This window comes from Pyrus communis, chromosome 12 (genome assembly GCF_963583255.1).
Source record: "Pyrus communis chromosome 12, drPyrComm1.1, whole genome shotgun sequence".
NCBI lineage: Eukaryota > Viridiplantae > Streptophyta > Magnoliopsida > Rosales > Rosaceae > Pyrus > Pyrus communis.
In genome coordinates, this window is record NC_084814.1 from 11,833,659 (window position 1) to 11,850,632 (window position 16,974).

Below are 16,974 nucleotides of genomic sequence, written 5' to 3' on the forward strand. Positions count from 1 at the left end.
ATGCCTTAATTTGATTAAACGCGTAACTAAAGTCAATAACCATCCCTAGGCCAAGAACCAACACTAGGCTCATGTTGGATCTGTGAAGTCTAGATCTATTGTTTGACTTCTCTTGTCAAATGTTGTAAATTGTAGCACCATGCTCTAGTTAGATTTGAGGTTAAATGCTACTTTGGGATCTTGCTGCTAGAAATATCATTTCAAGAGCTTACCTTCTTACATCAAAGGTTTATTCATAAATATGCATTTCATGCCATTATTTCCAGTTGACTCTATCTAGTGGTTCTGTCTAGTCAAAATTTATCGTTGTTTTCACGCGAGTTGGGCACACACTTTAAGACAACCCACATGGCCACCTGACAGCTTTTTCCCGAAAATGATTTTTCAGCCCTAGATCTTTCAAGATTGATTTTGCACATGACACGTGGCTTTTCTGGTCCTTTTTCTGTCTAAACATCAAACACTCTTTATAAAGTTCAAGCTACGGTTCATTTGGTTTTTGGGGTTTGAGATTGGAAACATTTTTTTGAGAGCATTATTTTCACCTCTATCTCATATATCCGAGGAGCATCAAGCATATTTTATGGGTAATGTTCTTCATCGAATATTTCTAAATCTATCTTTCAAATTGCTTGCTTAAATTCATTTTATATGCTCATTTGTTTTGGTTAGGAGTTCTACATTTTCATAAAAGAGCTGTTTTCAGCTTGGAGCTGCCTCTTTGTTCTTACTTGAAAAGCCTAGCCACAAAATCACATTCATCCACTAAATACCTGATGTGAAAATTATATTGACACACAAATTAAACCCTATTTGTGACAATTGTAGTATAAATGCAAGTAGGGATCGGTCTAACCGGGGATTAACTAGGGATGCTAATCTACTCCAAACTAACTTAAAAACACAAAATTAAACTTTAAAACACTTACCTAGACCTATATGACTCAAAACAACTTAAAAATACTCAAAACAGCCCAAAACACTCAAATAGACTCAAACTAGACTCTAAAGGGTGATTTGGACGAAATTTAACTAACTTAGACTCAAGACACTAATTTGGATAGATTCAAACACTTTTCTAACTAATCTAACACACTTAATAAAATGGGGAATTGATTTGGACGAAATTAATTAAAATGGACATATTGTAAACTAAACAGATTAGGCACTAAATTAGGTGAATTGAATGGGAAAAAGGCTAGTTAGGGGGTCCTTCTCCACACATGCACATATGCAACACAAATTAATTTCCAGATTTTATCCCTTTAAACCATGAATGGCAATGCCCCAAATTAATTGTGAAAAGCACAAATTAACTTTCAGATTTTCCTAGTTTCATTGAATTGGATGGAATACGCATCGACAATCAAATTATTCTTATCAAATTCCCTGCATTGATGCGAGATTTATACGCACACAAATTAAATCCTCTTTTTGACAATTGTAGTAATGATGTAAGTAGGGATCGTTTTGGACCGGGGATTAGGAGGGATTGTTAATCACTTGGAAACTGACTCAAAAACGTAAAAACACAATATAAAACACTATACTAGACTCAAAGAATGCAAAACTAAACTTTAAAACATTAACAAACCAAAAGACTCAAAACAAGTTCAAAAGACTCAAAACTAATTTTGGACGAATTTAAGATTATGGCTTGATTCAAAATACTTTAAAACATAAACTAAACAGATTCTAAGCACTAAAGAACAAGAAAGTAAAGGGGGGGAAGAGTTTTGATTTGACGAAAATTGAAATAACAAAACAAGTTAATAAACTAAGCAGAATGTAAATATGAATTTGTGATAGAATGAATGGAATGAAGGCTAGCTAGGGGGTTCTTCTCCACACATGTTATACTTGCATACAAGATTGATTCTCAGTTGGTCTTTCGATAAATTATGAAACTCAACGCCCCGGGTCAATTAGGTCCGCTTAAATTAACCGTCAAGTTTTCCTTAAGTTAATGAATTGGATGGGTTTGCGCAACGCAATTCACTACATTCTCCAAAAGTCCTTTACGTGAACAGCACAATAAAGATACAATCAAAGATCATTAAGCATTATGAAAACTATAAGTGTTGACGAGGCATTCGTTACTATGATGAGCATGAAACTCGTGCCAAGAATTCATTTAACGCGATTGTTTATAAGCAACCTCCACTACTTGTGAATATAAGTTCATAACGATTAGGTGAAACTCACTTATATTCTAGCGTCATATTCATGCATGAAAATTAAGCGCGCATTCTCAATAAACATACATAAATAAGTTATCAATCAAACGGTTAAACAAATTGAATCCACAACTTATGAAATTCCAACGAAAGTTAATCAATTCATATTGCAAATATAAACATAGTTTCGAATCACCCCCTAGCTAAAGGGGGTTTAGTTCCTCATAACTTTGAAATCAAAGAAACACCTAAACATTCCAACAACTCAAACTTGAATTGTATGAACGTTTAGGCACTCTTCTCTTCCATTCCTCATACGTACAAAACAAAGAGAATTGAATTTAAACATTGAAATCAAAGAAACACCTAAACATTCCAACAACTCAAACTTGAATTGTATGAACGTTTAGGCACTCTTCTCTTCCTCGTTGTTGTAGCACAAGGTCTAAGGAGATGTTTAGGGCTTTAGGTGTATGTGGAATGGAGTGGGGAATGGTTGGAGTGGCTGCAATGGAGGAGAAGAAATGGTGCAGAAATTGGAAGGGGATGCACGGCAAAGAATGGGGAATTTTGTGTTGGTGTGTTGTGTGTTGTGTTGTGGTGAATGGAATGAATTGTATGAATGCATTGCATGGTTTTATAGGGAGAGAATGGATGGGAGAACATGTGAATGGCAGCTAGGAATGATTAAAGAAGGGAATGCATGTGTAATGACAACTAGATTGGTTGGTGGAAATCTGAAAATGCAAATGGGAATGCTGGAAATGCAAGGGATGCCACGGCAAGGTGGGGTTTGGTGTGCATGTGGCTGATTTGTTTGTTGGGAAAGCATGTGGATACAAGCTAGGGTGAATGATTAGGAATGCATGTGGATTAAAGAGGGAATACGGAAGTGAATGTGCAGAAAATGATAGGATGAATGCATGTGGCTGCAAGGTTGTGTAATGATGGAGAAAAATGGGATAGATTTTGCACGGCAAGGGTGTGTGTGTGATGTGTGAATGTGGTTGATTTGTGGTGCAATGATGAAAGGCAAAGTTGATGTGAGATTTATACGCACACAAATTAAACCCTCTTTTTATCAATTGTAGTATAAGTATAAGTAGGGATCGTTCTGGACCGGGGATTAGGAGGGATTGTTAATCACTTGGATTTGACTTAAAAACGTAAAAACATAATATAAAACACTAAACTAGACTCAAAGAATGTAAAACTAAACTTTAAAACACTAAAACAAATCAAAAGACTCAAAATGCTTTTAAAAACACAAACTAAAATGCTATACTAAACTCGAAGAATTCAAAACTAAAAATAAGAAAGATTAAGACTAAGACTTTAAACGAAATATGGGGGGATTGATTTTGGACGAATTTAAACTAAAATGGATAGATTGTAAAGAAAACAAATTGTAAATATGAAATTGACGGAAATGAATGGATGCTATGGCTAGCTAAGGGGTTCTTCTCCACACATGTTACACTTGCATAATAAAAAGATTTCCAATTGCATTTCAATAAATTATGAAACTCATCACCCCGGGTTAATTAGGTCCGCTTAAATTAACCGTCAAGTTTTCCTTAAGTTAATGAATTGGATGATTGCATACGACAACCCAAAGCATTCCCCACAAGTTCCCTACATGAATTGCATAATAGAGATACAAGCAAGAATCATTAAGTTCTTTGAAAACTATAAGTGTTGACGAGGCATTCGTTACTATGGAATACGCATGAAACTTATGCCAAGAATTCGTTTAACGCGATTGTTTATAAGCAACCTCCACTACTTGTGAATATAAGTTCATAACGATTAGGTGAAACTCACTTATATTCTAGCGTCATATTCATGAATGAAAATTAAGCGTGCACTCTCAATAAACATACATAAATAGGTTATCAATCAAATAGTTAAACAAATTGAATTCACAACTTATGAAACGCAATTAGAAGTAATCAAATCAAAATGCAAGCATACACATTTATTTCGAATTACCCCCTAGCTAAAGGGGGATTAGTTCTTCATAACATTGAAATCAAAGAAACACCTAAACATTCCAACAACTCAAACTTGAATTGTATGAACGTTTAGGCACTCTTCTCTTCCATTCCTTATACGTACAAAACAAAGAGAATTAAAATGAAACATTGAAATCAAAGAATCACCTAAACATTCCAACAACTCAAACTTGAATTGTATGAACGTTTAGGTCCTCTTCTCTTCCTCGTTGTTGTAGCATAAGGTCTAAGGATAGTTGGTTTGGGGGAATGGAAGTGTGGAATGGAGTGAGGAGTGATGGAAATGGAAAGATGGTTGGTGTTTGGATTAGTAGGGAGGGGGGACTCACGGCTAAGGAAAGAATGGGAGTGTTTGAGGGGTGTTGTGTTGTGAATGAGATGAGATGTAGTGGGGAGTGAATGAATCACAAATGAATGAGAATGCAAGGGTATTTATAGGAGGAATGGAGGTGTATATGGCTGTTTGTTTAGGATGCAAGTGGCTAATTAATGATGGAAAAATAGCTAGGAAAACATGTGAAAGCTGGAATTGCATGTGAAGGTGTTGGAATGGTGTGTGAAGGCACGTCATAGGGATGAAATGAATGATTAAATGTGCATTGATGGAATGATGAAGAATAAAGGATGCATGTGGGTTGAAAATGGCTGAAACAAAGGGGGAATAATGATGAAGAAAAGCTGGAAATGTTAGGGAATGTGCATGGCATAGGAAAGTGAATGTAGATGGGTGCATGTGTTGGTGATTTGTTTGTTGGGAAAAACTTGTGAAAGCATGTGAATGTTGTTTGTGTGAAGTGTGTGTGAATGCATGTGGATTAAAGAGTGAATGATGGCTGAAATAATGATGGAAAACAACTAGGAAAAGTATGGAATGCATGTGAAATGTAAAGGGAAAAACTGGAAATGGGAATGAAGGCCACGGCATGGGATGGAGAATTGATTATGGATGCATGAGTTGAATGATTTCTTGGTGAGGGATGTGGAGTGGTTGAATGTGGTGCAATGATAATGTTTTGTGGCTGAATTGGTGGTGGAATTATGATGGGAGTGCATATGATTAAAGAGTGGGAGTGCATGTGGGTGAATGTGAAGGGAATGCATGTGTTGATGACTAGGTTAGTGGGTGGAAATCTGAAAATGGCATAAGGGAATGGGAGCTCACGGTTTTGAGTTGTTTGTTTGTGTGAAGTGTGTGTGAATGCATGTGAAGATGCTAATAAATAATGCATGTAGGGTTAGGAAATAAAATCATAACTTAAAGGGAGATGATTAAAGGGTGTTGAAAGGTTTGAAATGCATGTGTTGAATTGGTGGTTGAATGATGAAAGAATAAGTGAATGATTATGATAAGTGTATAAGTGAATGATTATGATAAGTGTATGATATGTTAAGTGATAAATGAATGATATGTTAAGTGATAAATGAATGATATGTGGTGAGTGATAAGTGAATGGAAGTGATAAGTGATAAGTGAATGGAAGTGATAAGTGAATGGTTTGATAAGTGAATGATATGATAAGTGAATGCTTATAATAAGTGAATGATATGATAAATGAATGCTTTAAGTGTTTAAAATAGGGAACAAAGCCCTTCCTTGCATGGCAAGGAAGGGAGACACAAGGAAACACACGACAATGTCCTAAGGTTGCAAGGAATGTTGTTTTTTGTGTTCTAAAATGCGTAGGAGTCTTCAATGATGCTTAAACATGAGGTCTTTTAGGATTTAACTTTCCTACTTCAAGTCTTTAATTTCGTCCATCCTCTTGGCTCCAAGCATATGATATCCATTCCAATCTCTAATTTGCTCCAAAAGGCTCCAAAAGGCATCCTTTTGCATACCTTGCCCTTAGAACCTGAAAACACACAAAAGAAGCATAAAGGACTAAAATAACTAGAGAAACATAACGTAAATGCATGAGAACAAGCCATTTAAGTCGCATGAATATGCTCCTATCAAATACCCCCACACTTATCTTTTGCTAGTCCTCGAGCAAAACAGAAAGAAAAACAAAACAAAACCAAACGAAACAAAACAAGTAAAACACAACCTAAACCTTCCAACAACCGTCTTAGGGATTTCCAATGCACATGACACGTTAAAAATCATCATTCCCACAGATTTTAGTCATCTTCACACTTAAGTACATTCTTAATCATAGTCACCATATACTAGTTCACAATTAAGCATTTAAAACCATGTTTTGAATGTAGTAACATGCCTTAGAGAATTTGCTCAATTCCTTACAAGATATGCACTTCGACTTTCACTCAGATTTTCTAACTACACACCCTAATCTAGTCATATGTGAGAAGATTGATGTAAACATGAAAACGAACACTCACATATATGTATCACAAAGAACGCAATTTCTGGAGTTAAATAAGCATGTTTAGATATGATCTCATGAATGGAATGCTACTACTTAGATGCGAGAACCAGTGACACCATAAGCTCATATCAATTCCAAACTCCACAAATTGAAACACATAACACTCAAGATAGAAGCATAAGGGTTGAAACGGAGCTAAAGGTGTTTGGCTAACAAAGAAGGGAAATGGAAAACAAAGGTTCTTAAAGAAATAGCGAGCAAAGCATTTGAATTAACGAAGAATTCACTTTTGAATGAAAACTCAACTTTTGAACAAGGGGGAACAAGCTCTTTTTCCTTTCTTTCTTTTCTTTTCTGTTTTTCTTTTTCATATGTTTTTCACAATTTTTTTCTTTTCTTTTGACTCTCAAAACATACATAAACACTTAAGAACAAAACATTCTCTCCCCCACACTTATTTTCTTTCATAATGTAACTAAAAAGGAATTCAATTAAGTCATGCTCACTATCTTTTAAGAACAAGGGTGGGGATTGTCCTAAACTAGGCTAGGTGAGGAAAATGTGGGTAAACAAAGAATAAAGGCTAAACAAGGCTCAACGGGTTAAAACTTACAACATATACGAAGTATGGGAAGTAAGGCTATTTGGCTATGGTGGTGGTCACTACACAACTTCTTCTTGAAAATGTGTTATGCAAATCAATAACATGCTTTGAATGAAATGGGCATGAGTTCTAGCATTTGGAACTATATGATGAAACGCCTTCTAAGTAGTAACCAAGCAAAGAATAATGAGATCATGCAACGACTTTAGAAAACAAGAAATCACAGATTATACTCTCCAAAGAATGTTATAGGCTCAAGTCTCTCAGGGTTGTAGCGTTTGTTTGAGTTCCTTCCTTCAAGCATGTTACATAACTAATTTTTTCTTTTATGATTGCATGTGAAGTCATACATTATAACCATAACCAAGCATATACCAAGAGTAAATCAAACTTTTCTCTATGTTTATAACTCTTTTTAACAGTCATGCAATTAGAAACCAAATCCTTATCATTGTGTTGGAAGGTGACCTACGACACAAACACACAAAAACAACTTTAAAACAACTCTTTTTGGGTTTTTCAAGACAATTTTTCAAATTTTTATGGGATTTTCGAATTTTTAAGTCAAAACACACTAAAACAGTTTAAAAACATTTTTAAAACAGCAAGGAACAACACTTGAAGTTATGGGTGATAAAATTCAACGAATTTGCATCAACATACTTAGTTACCCCCCCACACTTAAATCAAACATTGTCCTCAATGTTTTAAGCATAGATTCACACAAAGCATAAGTAACTACACAAAAAGCACTTTAAACATATTAAACATGGCAGAATGTAATTAACAAAGAGAAGAGTTTAGAGATGCAAATCTGGTTATAGAGTGTAAATTCCATCTTCTCCTTGGTAATTGCATTGAGGCTTTGATCTTTGTGATTCCACAGGCTTACTCTTGAACTGGTTTCTGCCCATTGTTGATTTTCCTTTGTGCTACTTCTTGAACTGGGCAGCAGGATGGTTCTTTTGGTCTCCCCCGAAGGTCTGAGCTTACCCTTTTGGTCTGTTTCTTTGTTCAATCTTTCCAATTCGTATTGAAAAGGGTTGGAGGATAACTCAGCCTATGTTTGTCTCCACATGCTTCAATGTATCATTTTCACTTGCCTTACTCGCTCCCCTTTGCAGAAGTGGTCCCTTCTCCGGAAGTGTATCAACCGTTGAAGATGACTACTCGAGAGCAACGCTAGGTAAGCAATCAGGAATAGATTCCAGGCAGTTGGCTCCAGATCGGAAGATTGACTCCAAGTGCCGGCTGATTGCTTCTTTTACTTTGCCATGCGAGTAAGAACAAGGACAAAGAAAAAGACAGGGAAAGAGCATGATATGAGATACTTTTGCTTTTGACCTTGATGATATGAGATACCTTTGCTTTGAAGAAGCGGTGAATGAATCAGCACATGTATTTGTTGTGCTGTTTCCTCCTGGGTCATATGTACTCCAGGCATCTGGTATCATCTTTGGGGAAGAAGAAAGAATTGAGTATTTCGAAAGGCTTGGCTGGGAGTGCACCCTCAGAGGTGAGGGAGAGTTGGGCATTTTCTTCAGGTTTTCCCTGCCATAAAAGACGAAGGTCGACATATATAGAGATAATAGCAAGTGGTGGTACTTTTTACCTTTGTCGACAAACGTTTTGATCCCGCAACTCCGGCTTTTTGAAATAGTGGCGCCTCTTCGATCTTTGAATTCGCCTCTTCGATTTCTGAGCAGGCGCCCCTTCGATTTCTGAACGACGCCCCTTCGCTTTCTGAACGACACGTGGTAGTGCAGATGCGGCTCCTTTTGACAAAGCTGCACGCGTTTTCTGAAAAGCAGAGAAAGCGTCGCCGAACTTTGCGCTTGTCGGCTAAAGATATGTAGTTGCGGTGATGGCCTCCACGTGTTGTCTGAAAAGAAGAAATCTTTTGACAAAGTTGAACGCGTCTTCTGAAAAGTAGAGAAAGCGTCGCCAAAATTACGCCGGAAATTCCGGCTTTTTGAATCGGTGGACGCGTCGCCTTGGCTTTTTTATTGAGCTATCGATCACCACAACAAACACACTCTGAAGATTTCCCATTCCTGAAACTCGACTCCGGCCCTTTGTGAAATTTTTAACTCCATCCACCCCTTCTCTTTGAACACTTTTGAAAAAAATGGCAAACTCATCGAACCTTAGCTTAGATTTGAGTCTCAGCAGCGATCCGGTTGCGCCCCGTCAAGGTAATGTATGGCGCCCTTCTTTTTTATCTTCTAACGGTCCTCTTTCAGGTGAAGACTCTGTGATGCAGGACGCCACAACAGCTACAATAGTAGCTAAGAATCTCCTCACTCCAAAGGATAGTAGGCTGCTGTCAGGACGGTCCGATGAGTTGGCCGTTCAAGAGTCCCTCGCACTTAGTGTTTAGTGTGCGAGCTCTGTGTCCAACATGGGCCTACGCCTGCTTGCCCGCTCCCGTCAGGTGGAATCGTTGATGGCAGAGGTGGAAAGACTTAAGCAAGAGATCCAGCAGCTTAAGTACGAGAATAGAAGTTTGCATGTGCTTGCAAATAACTATTCGTTGGGGATGAAGAGGAAGCTTGATGAGCTGCAAGAATCTGAGGGTCGAATTCACAGTGACCGTCAAAGGCTTGCGTCTTATCTCCAGAGGCACCTTTTTCCTGGGTCATCCAGCGCTTGGCCAAGTATTGAGGCTTGGAATGCTCTAGCTCCGATGCCTCCCGCTCCGATGCCTTCCGCTTCGATGCCTCCCGCTTCTATGCCTCCCGTTTCTGCGCCTTCCGCTTCTGCGCCTCGTAGTGGGACTTCACGCAAACAACCTTTGTGAAGCTCCACCTTTCTCCATGTTTAGTATCTTTCTTTTTTTTCTTTTTCTTTTTTTTTTTTTTTTTTTTTTTTTTTTTTTTTTTTAACATAAATAAAATCAAACGGCATGGAATTGGTCCTTGAATGGAAGGTGATAATTGAAGTGAACCGACATTGGTTTGAATTCTAGTGTAGGTGCCTGATTCAAAAAAAATAGCAAGTTAGTATAAAATCTAATGGAATTTGGAAAAAAATACTTACTTGTTTTGTCCGACAAGAACTCAATGACAAATACCACTCCTTTGAAAGTTTCAGGGATATTGGACTTGGCCAGATTGCAAGTGATGGTTATTACTTGTCCAATGTCATCAAATTTAACTTCTTTGGATTTTGTGGTTTCAAGAACGTCCTCTTTGATGGATTCATGACATTCCCTACTTGTCACCTTTGGAAGGGCTTCCAAGATGTCTTTTTCACCTTCTTCTTCCTTGGAAGTCATGAATCTGCAAGGAATAGGGTTAAAAATAATGAAATTTGGAACAACCATACCTGTATTAGATGGCATAGGAGCAATAGGAGCCTCCGGTAAAGGTGTTTCCACCCTTTCCGTGGGTTGGGTGTATTCCTCTTCCTTGTGATTTGATTTTGATGGTTGAGGGTCCGTTCCAACCTCCTTGTCACTTCTCAACATGATTTCCTTGGCAGTTTCAAATTCTCCCTTCTGATTTGCAATGGTTGAACTAGGGAGTTCGCCTTGGTCGCAAAATTGTCCTTCGAACTCCGCTATCTGCCCAATTTGCTTTTCCAGAGTAGTAAGTAATTGAAAAATCGTATCATTATCATTTGAATTACCTACATTACTTTGGGCAGGTTGTGGTGGCTGCATAGGCGTTGAATAGAACTCCTCATACGGCTGCCAATATCCTTCTTGTTGAGCCTCATTGTCTTGATTTTGTAAGCCCTGCACCAAACAAATTAATTCATCAAGCTTTTGGTTATAATTTATTGACGAACTTGAGTTTGGTTGGGCATATTGAATATGAGGTTGTGGTGGCTGCCAATATCCTCCTTGTTGAGCATTTTGAGGTTCCCACCACATAGAGTTTGAATGATCACTCCAATCCGAATTGTAAGTATTGGAAAACACGTTATTCCTTGATTGAAGATTAAATATATCAACTCTTTGCATTTGGGACCTTTCCATGAGTTGTGACAAAAGAGAAGCATTATTAAGTGCCATCTTGTTCTTAACAAACAAAACACAAATAAAAAAAAAAAAAAAACTAAATCTAAAAGACAATACAGAAACAAACAATCCAAGGGATTAGCAAATTTTCTAATCCCCGGCAACGGCGCCAAAATTTGATGTGAGATTTATACGCACACAAATTAAACCCTCTTTTTATCAATTGTAGTATAAGTATAAGTAGGGATCGTTCTGGACCGGGGATTAGGAGGGATTGTTAATCACTTGGATTTGACTTAAAAACGTAAAAACATAATATAAAACACTAAACTAGACTCAAAGAATGTAAAACTAAACTTTAAAACACTAAAACAAATCAAAAGACTCAAAATGCTTTTAAAAACACAAACTAAAATGCTATACTAAACTCGAAGAATTCAAAACTAAAAATAAGAAAGATTAAGACTAAGACTTTAAACGAAATATGGGGGGATTGATTTTGGACGAATTTAAACTAAAATGGATAGATTGTAAAGAAAACAAATTGTAAATATGAAATTGACGGAAATGAATGGATGCTATGGCTAGCTAAGGGGTTCTTCTCCACACATGTTACACTTGCATAATAAAAAGATTTCCAATTGCATTTCAATAAATTATGAAACTCATCACCCCGGGTTAATTAGGTCCGCTTAAATTAACCGTCAAGTTTTCCTTAAGTTAATGAATTGGATGATTGCATACGACAACCCAAAGCATTCCCCACAAGTTCCCTACATGAATTGCATAATAGAGATACAAGCAAGAATCATTAAGTTCTTTGAAAACTATAAGTGTTGACGAGGCATTCGTTACTATGGAATACGCATGAAACTTATGCCAAGAATTCGTTTAACGCGATTGTTTATAAGCAACCTCCACTACTTGTGAATATAAGTTCATAACGATTAGGTGAAACTCACTTATATTCTAGCGTCATATTCATGAATGAAAATTAAGCGTGCACTCTCAATAAACATACATAAATAGGTTATCAATCAAATAGTTAAACAAATTGAATTCACAACTTATGAAACGCAATTAGAAGTAATCAAATCAAAATGCAAGCATACACATTTATTTCGAATTACCCCCTAGCTAAAGGGGGATTAGTTCTTCATAACATTGAAATCAAAGAAACACCTAAACATTCCAACAACTCAAACTTGAATTGTATGAACGTTTAGGCACTCTTCTCTTCCATTCCTTATACGTACAAAACAAAGAGAATTAAAATGAAACATTGAAATCAAAGAATCACCTAAACATTCCAACAACTCAAACTTGAATTGTATGAACGTTTAGGTCCTCTTCTCTTCCTCGTTGTTGTAGCATAAGGTCTAAGGATAGTTGGTTTGGGGGAATGGAAGTGTGGAATGGAGTGAGGAGTGATGGAAATGGAAAGATGGTTGGTGTTTGGATTAGTAGGGAGGGGGGACTCACGGCTAAGGAAAGAATGGGAGTGTTTGAGGGGTGTTGTGTTGTGAATGAGATGAGATGTAGTGGGGAGTGAATGAATCACAAATGAATGAGAATGCAAGGGTATTTATAGGAGGAATGGAGGTGTATATGGCTGTTTGTTTAGGATGCAAGTGGCTAATTAATGATGGAAAAATAGCTAGGAAAACATGTGAAAGCTGGAATTGCATGTGAAGGTGTTGGAATGGTGTGTGAAGGCACGGCATAGGGATGAAATGAATGATTAAATGTGCATTGATGGAATGATGAAGAATAAAGGATGCATGTGGGTTGAAAATGGCTGAAACAAAGGGGGAATAATGATGAAGAAAAGCTGGAAATGTTAGGGAATGTGCATGGCATAGGAAAGTGAATGTAGATGGGTGCATGTGTTGGTGATTTGTTTGTTGGGAAAAACTTGTGAAAGCATGTGAATGTTGTTTGTGTGAAGTGTGTGTGAATGCATGTGGATTAAAGAGTGAATGATGGCTGAAATAATGATGGAAAACAACTAGGAAAAGTATGGAATGCATGTGAAATGTAAAGGGAAAAACTGGAAATGGGAATGAAGGCCACGGCATGGGATGGAGAATTGATTATGGATGCATGAGTTGAATGATTTCTTGGTGAGGGATGTGGAGTGGTTGAATGTGGTGCAATGATAATGTTTTGTGGCTGAATTGGTGGTGGAATTATGATGGGAGTGCATATGTTGATGACTAGGTTAGTGGGTGGAAATCTGAAAATGGCATAAGGGAATGGGAGCTCACGGTTTTGAGTTGTTTGTTTGTGTGAAGTGTGTGTGAATGCATGTGAAGATGCTAATAAATAATGCATGTAGGGTTAGGAAATAAAATCATAACTTAAAGGGAGATGATTAAAGGGTGTTGAAAGGTTTGAAATGCATGTGTTGAATTGGTGGTTGAATGATGAAAGAATAAGTGAATGATTATGATAAGTGTATAAGTGAATGATTATGATAAGTGTATGATATGTTAAGTGATAAATGAATGATATGTTAAGTGATAAATGAATGATATGTGGTGAGTGATAAGTGAATGGAAGTGATAAGTGATAAGTGAATGTGAGTGATAAGTGAATGGTTTGATAAGTGAATGATATGATAAGTGAATGCTTATAATAAGTGAATGATATGATAAATGAATGCTTTAAGTGTTTAAAATAGGGAACAAAGCCCTTCCTTGCATGGCAAGGAAGGGAGACACAAGGAAACACACGACAATGTCCTAAGGTTGCAAGGAATGTTGTTTTTTGTGTTCTAAAATGCGTAGGAGTCTTCAATGATGCTTAAACATGAGGTCTTTTAGGATTTAACTTTCCTACTTCAAGTCTTTAATTTCGTCCATCCTCTTGGCTCCAAGCATATGATATCCATTCCAATCTCTAATTTGCTCCAAAAGGCTCCAAAAGGCATCCTTTTGGATACCTTGCCCTTAGAACCTGAAAACACACAAAAGAAGCATAAAGGACTAAAATAACTAGAGAAACATAACGTAAATGCATGAGAACAAGCCATTTAAGTCGCATGAATATGCTCCTATCAAAAGTGCATGTGCAATGTTGGAGGATGAATGTGTGATGGTGTGATTGAATGATTTAAAGGGGCATGTGGGTGAATTAAAGGATGGAATGCATGTGAATTAGGTGGAAAGAGGTGGGTGTGCACGTGAGATGAAATGCATGTGTTTAAATGGTTGAAATGTGTTGATATTTATGGGTATGATAATTGATAAGTGTATGGTTATGATAAGTGATAAGTGAATGATTATGATAAGTGATAAGTGAATGATATGATAAGTGATAAGTGAATGATATGTTAAGTGATAAGTGAATGATATGTTAAGTGATAAGTGAATGATATGTTAAGTGATAAGTGAATGATATGTGGTGATGATAAGAGTATAATTGTATGATAGGTGGTGATGATAATTTGGTCTTCAATTTCGTCCATCTACTTGGCGTTAAGCATATGCAATCCATTTAATGCCCCAAACTACTCCAAAATGCATCCTTTCGACAAACACATCTTATGATCCTGAAAACACACAAAAGAAGCATAAGGGACTAAAATAACTAAAGAAACATAACGTAAATGTACGAGAACAAGCCATTTAAGTCGCATGAATATGCTCCTATCATGCATGAACTGCATAATAGAGATAAAATCAAAGATCATTAAGCTTTTTGAAAATCCTAAGCATTGACTAGGCATTCGTAACTATGAATTGCATGATACTCTTGCCTAGAATTTACTTAATACAATCATGACTAGTGATTTCCACTACTTATGAATATAAGGTCATAACGATTAGGTGAAATTCCCTTATATCCTAGCATCAAATTCATGTATGAAAACTAAGTATGCATCCTTAATCAACACACAAGAATAAGTTCTCAATAAATCAATTAAGTAAATCACATCCACAATTCAAGAAACAAAATCTGGAGGAAATCAATTCATATAAAACATATGCCCATGGCTTTGAATTCACCTCTAACTAAGAAAAACTTAGTTACACATGTTCATAACAATTGAAAAGCAAATTAAAATAAACATGGAAACGAAACAAGGGAAGAAAGAACTTTGAAAGTCTCCAATGGATGCAGATTTCTTGCGGCACAAGATGGTCTTTCTCCTATGGAAGCCACGACACTCCTTCTTCTCCCTAGGACTTGCGGCACAAAGTGTATTTCTGAATGAATGGTGAATAATGTGAATGGATGAATGAATTGAAGGATGAATGGCTGCCTAGGGTGTCTAAGGGGGTGCAGCACAATAATAGGCATATATATATAGCACGGCCAAAAACCCTAGGAGTCAGAATTAGGGTTAAACCTAGCTAATATAAGTGTTTAGGGCCCCTAGGTTGCGGCAAGGGTTTGGGAATTAAGTCCTAGCCCAATTAATCTCAGATATGGACTTGTACAATCCAAATCCAAGAGAAAAAGGTGATGTGAAATATTCTAGCACTCAAATTAAACCCTATTTGTGACAATTGTAGTTGATATGTAAGTAGGGATGCTAATCTATATAAATAAGACTCAAAAATACTAAACTAGACTCTATAGAGTCAAAACTAACTTTAGACACTTAAAACAGCAAACAATACTAAAAAAGACTCAACTTTAGACTCAATAAGTGTTTTGGACGAAAATAGAACTCAACTTGACTCAAAAGACTCAAGCAAAACAGGTTTTGACTCAAATATGAAGACTAAGTGAAATGGGGATTGTTTTTGGCGAATTTTAAACTTAAAACAAGAACTTTATAGAAAACACTTTTGAAAAACGAATTTAAGTAAAATAAATGGGTGAAAAGCTAGTTAGAGGGTCCTTCTCCACACATGATATATGCATACAAACCAATGTCCAGTTATTATTCCTTTAGACTATGAATGACAACGCCCCAAATTAGTTGCATCGCACAACTAACCCTCAAGTTTTCCTTATTTCATTGAATTAGATGGAATACGCATCTAAACCAAATTATCTTTTTCAAGTTCTTTATATGAGACGCATAACAAAGATACATATCAAAAGTCATTAAGTTTTGTGAAAACTATAAGCATTGACAAGGCATTCATCACTATGAAACGCATGAGACTCATACCAAGGATTTACTTAACGCGATTGTGACTAGCAACCTCCACTACTTGTGAATATAAGTGAATAACTATTACGTGAAACCCCCTTATATTCTAGCGTCAAATTCATGCATGCAAATTAAGTGTTAACCCCCAACCCACATACATAAACCAGTTTTAATAACTTAGATAAGCAAATCACATTCATGCCTTAAGAAATAATAACCGGACGTAATCAATTCATATAAAACATATAATCATGGCTTCGAATTCACCTCCAACTAAAAAGAAGTTAGTTCCTCATGTTCGCAAAACAAAGATAATTAAATTTAAACATTGAACTAAGACTAAGGATAGAATACACCTAGAAACGCTCCACACTCCAATGGCAGATTTCGAACCCTCCTTGGATGGCAGATTGCACAAGTCTTCTTCTCCTTCCTTCCTTGCTTGCGGCACTAGGGTGGTGTAGGGTGAGTTGTGGTGTTTGATGGCTGAAAGTATGAATGAATGAATGAGTGAATGGATGAATTAAATGGTGAGGCATTGGCTGTTTATATAGGCTAATTATGCACACTTAGTGAAGGACAAGGATTGCACAATCCCATGGAAAAAGGGTTAAGTCTTTGTAGAAACCAAAAGGGAAAGGGATAGGGAATTTTCGCCAGAAATTAAGGGCTTCTAGAAACTAGGTATTTTTTGGCAGAATTTAGACTTCTAGAAGGGGTAAAGGGTAGATTTCTGGACCTAAATGGATAAGGACTCATGATATAGGTGTTTAG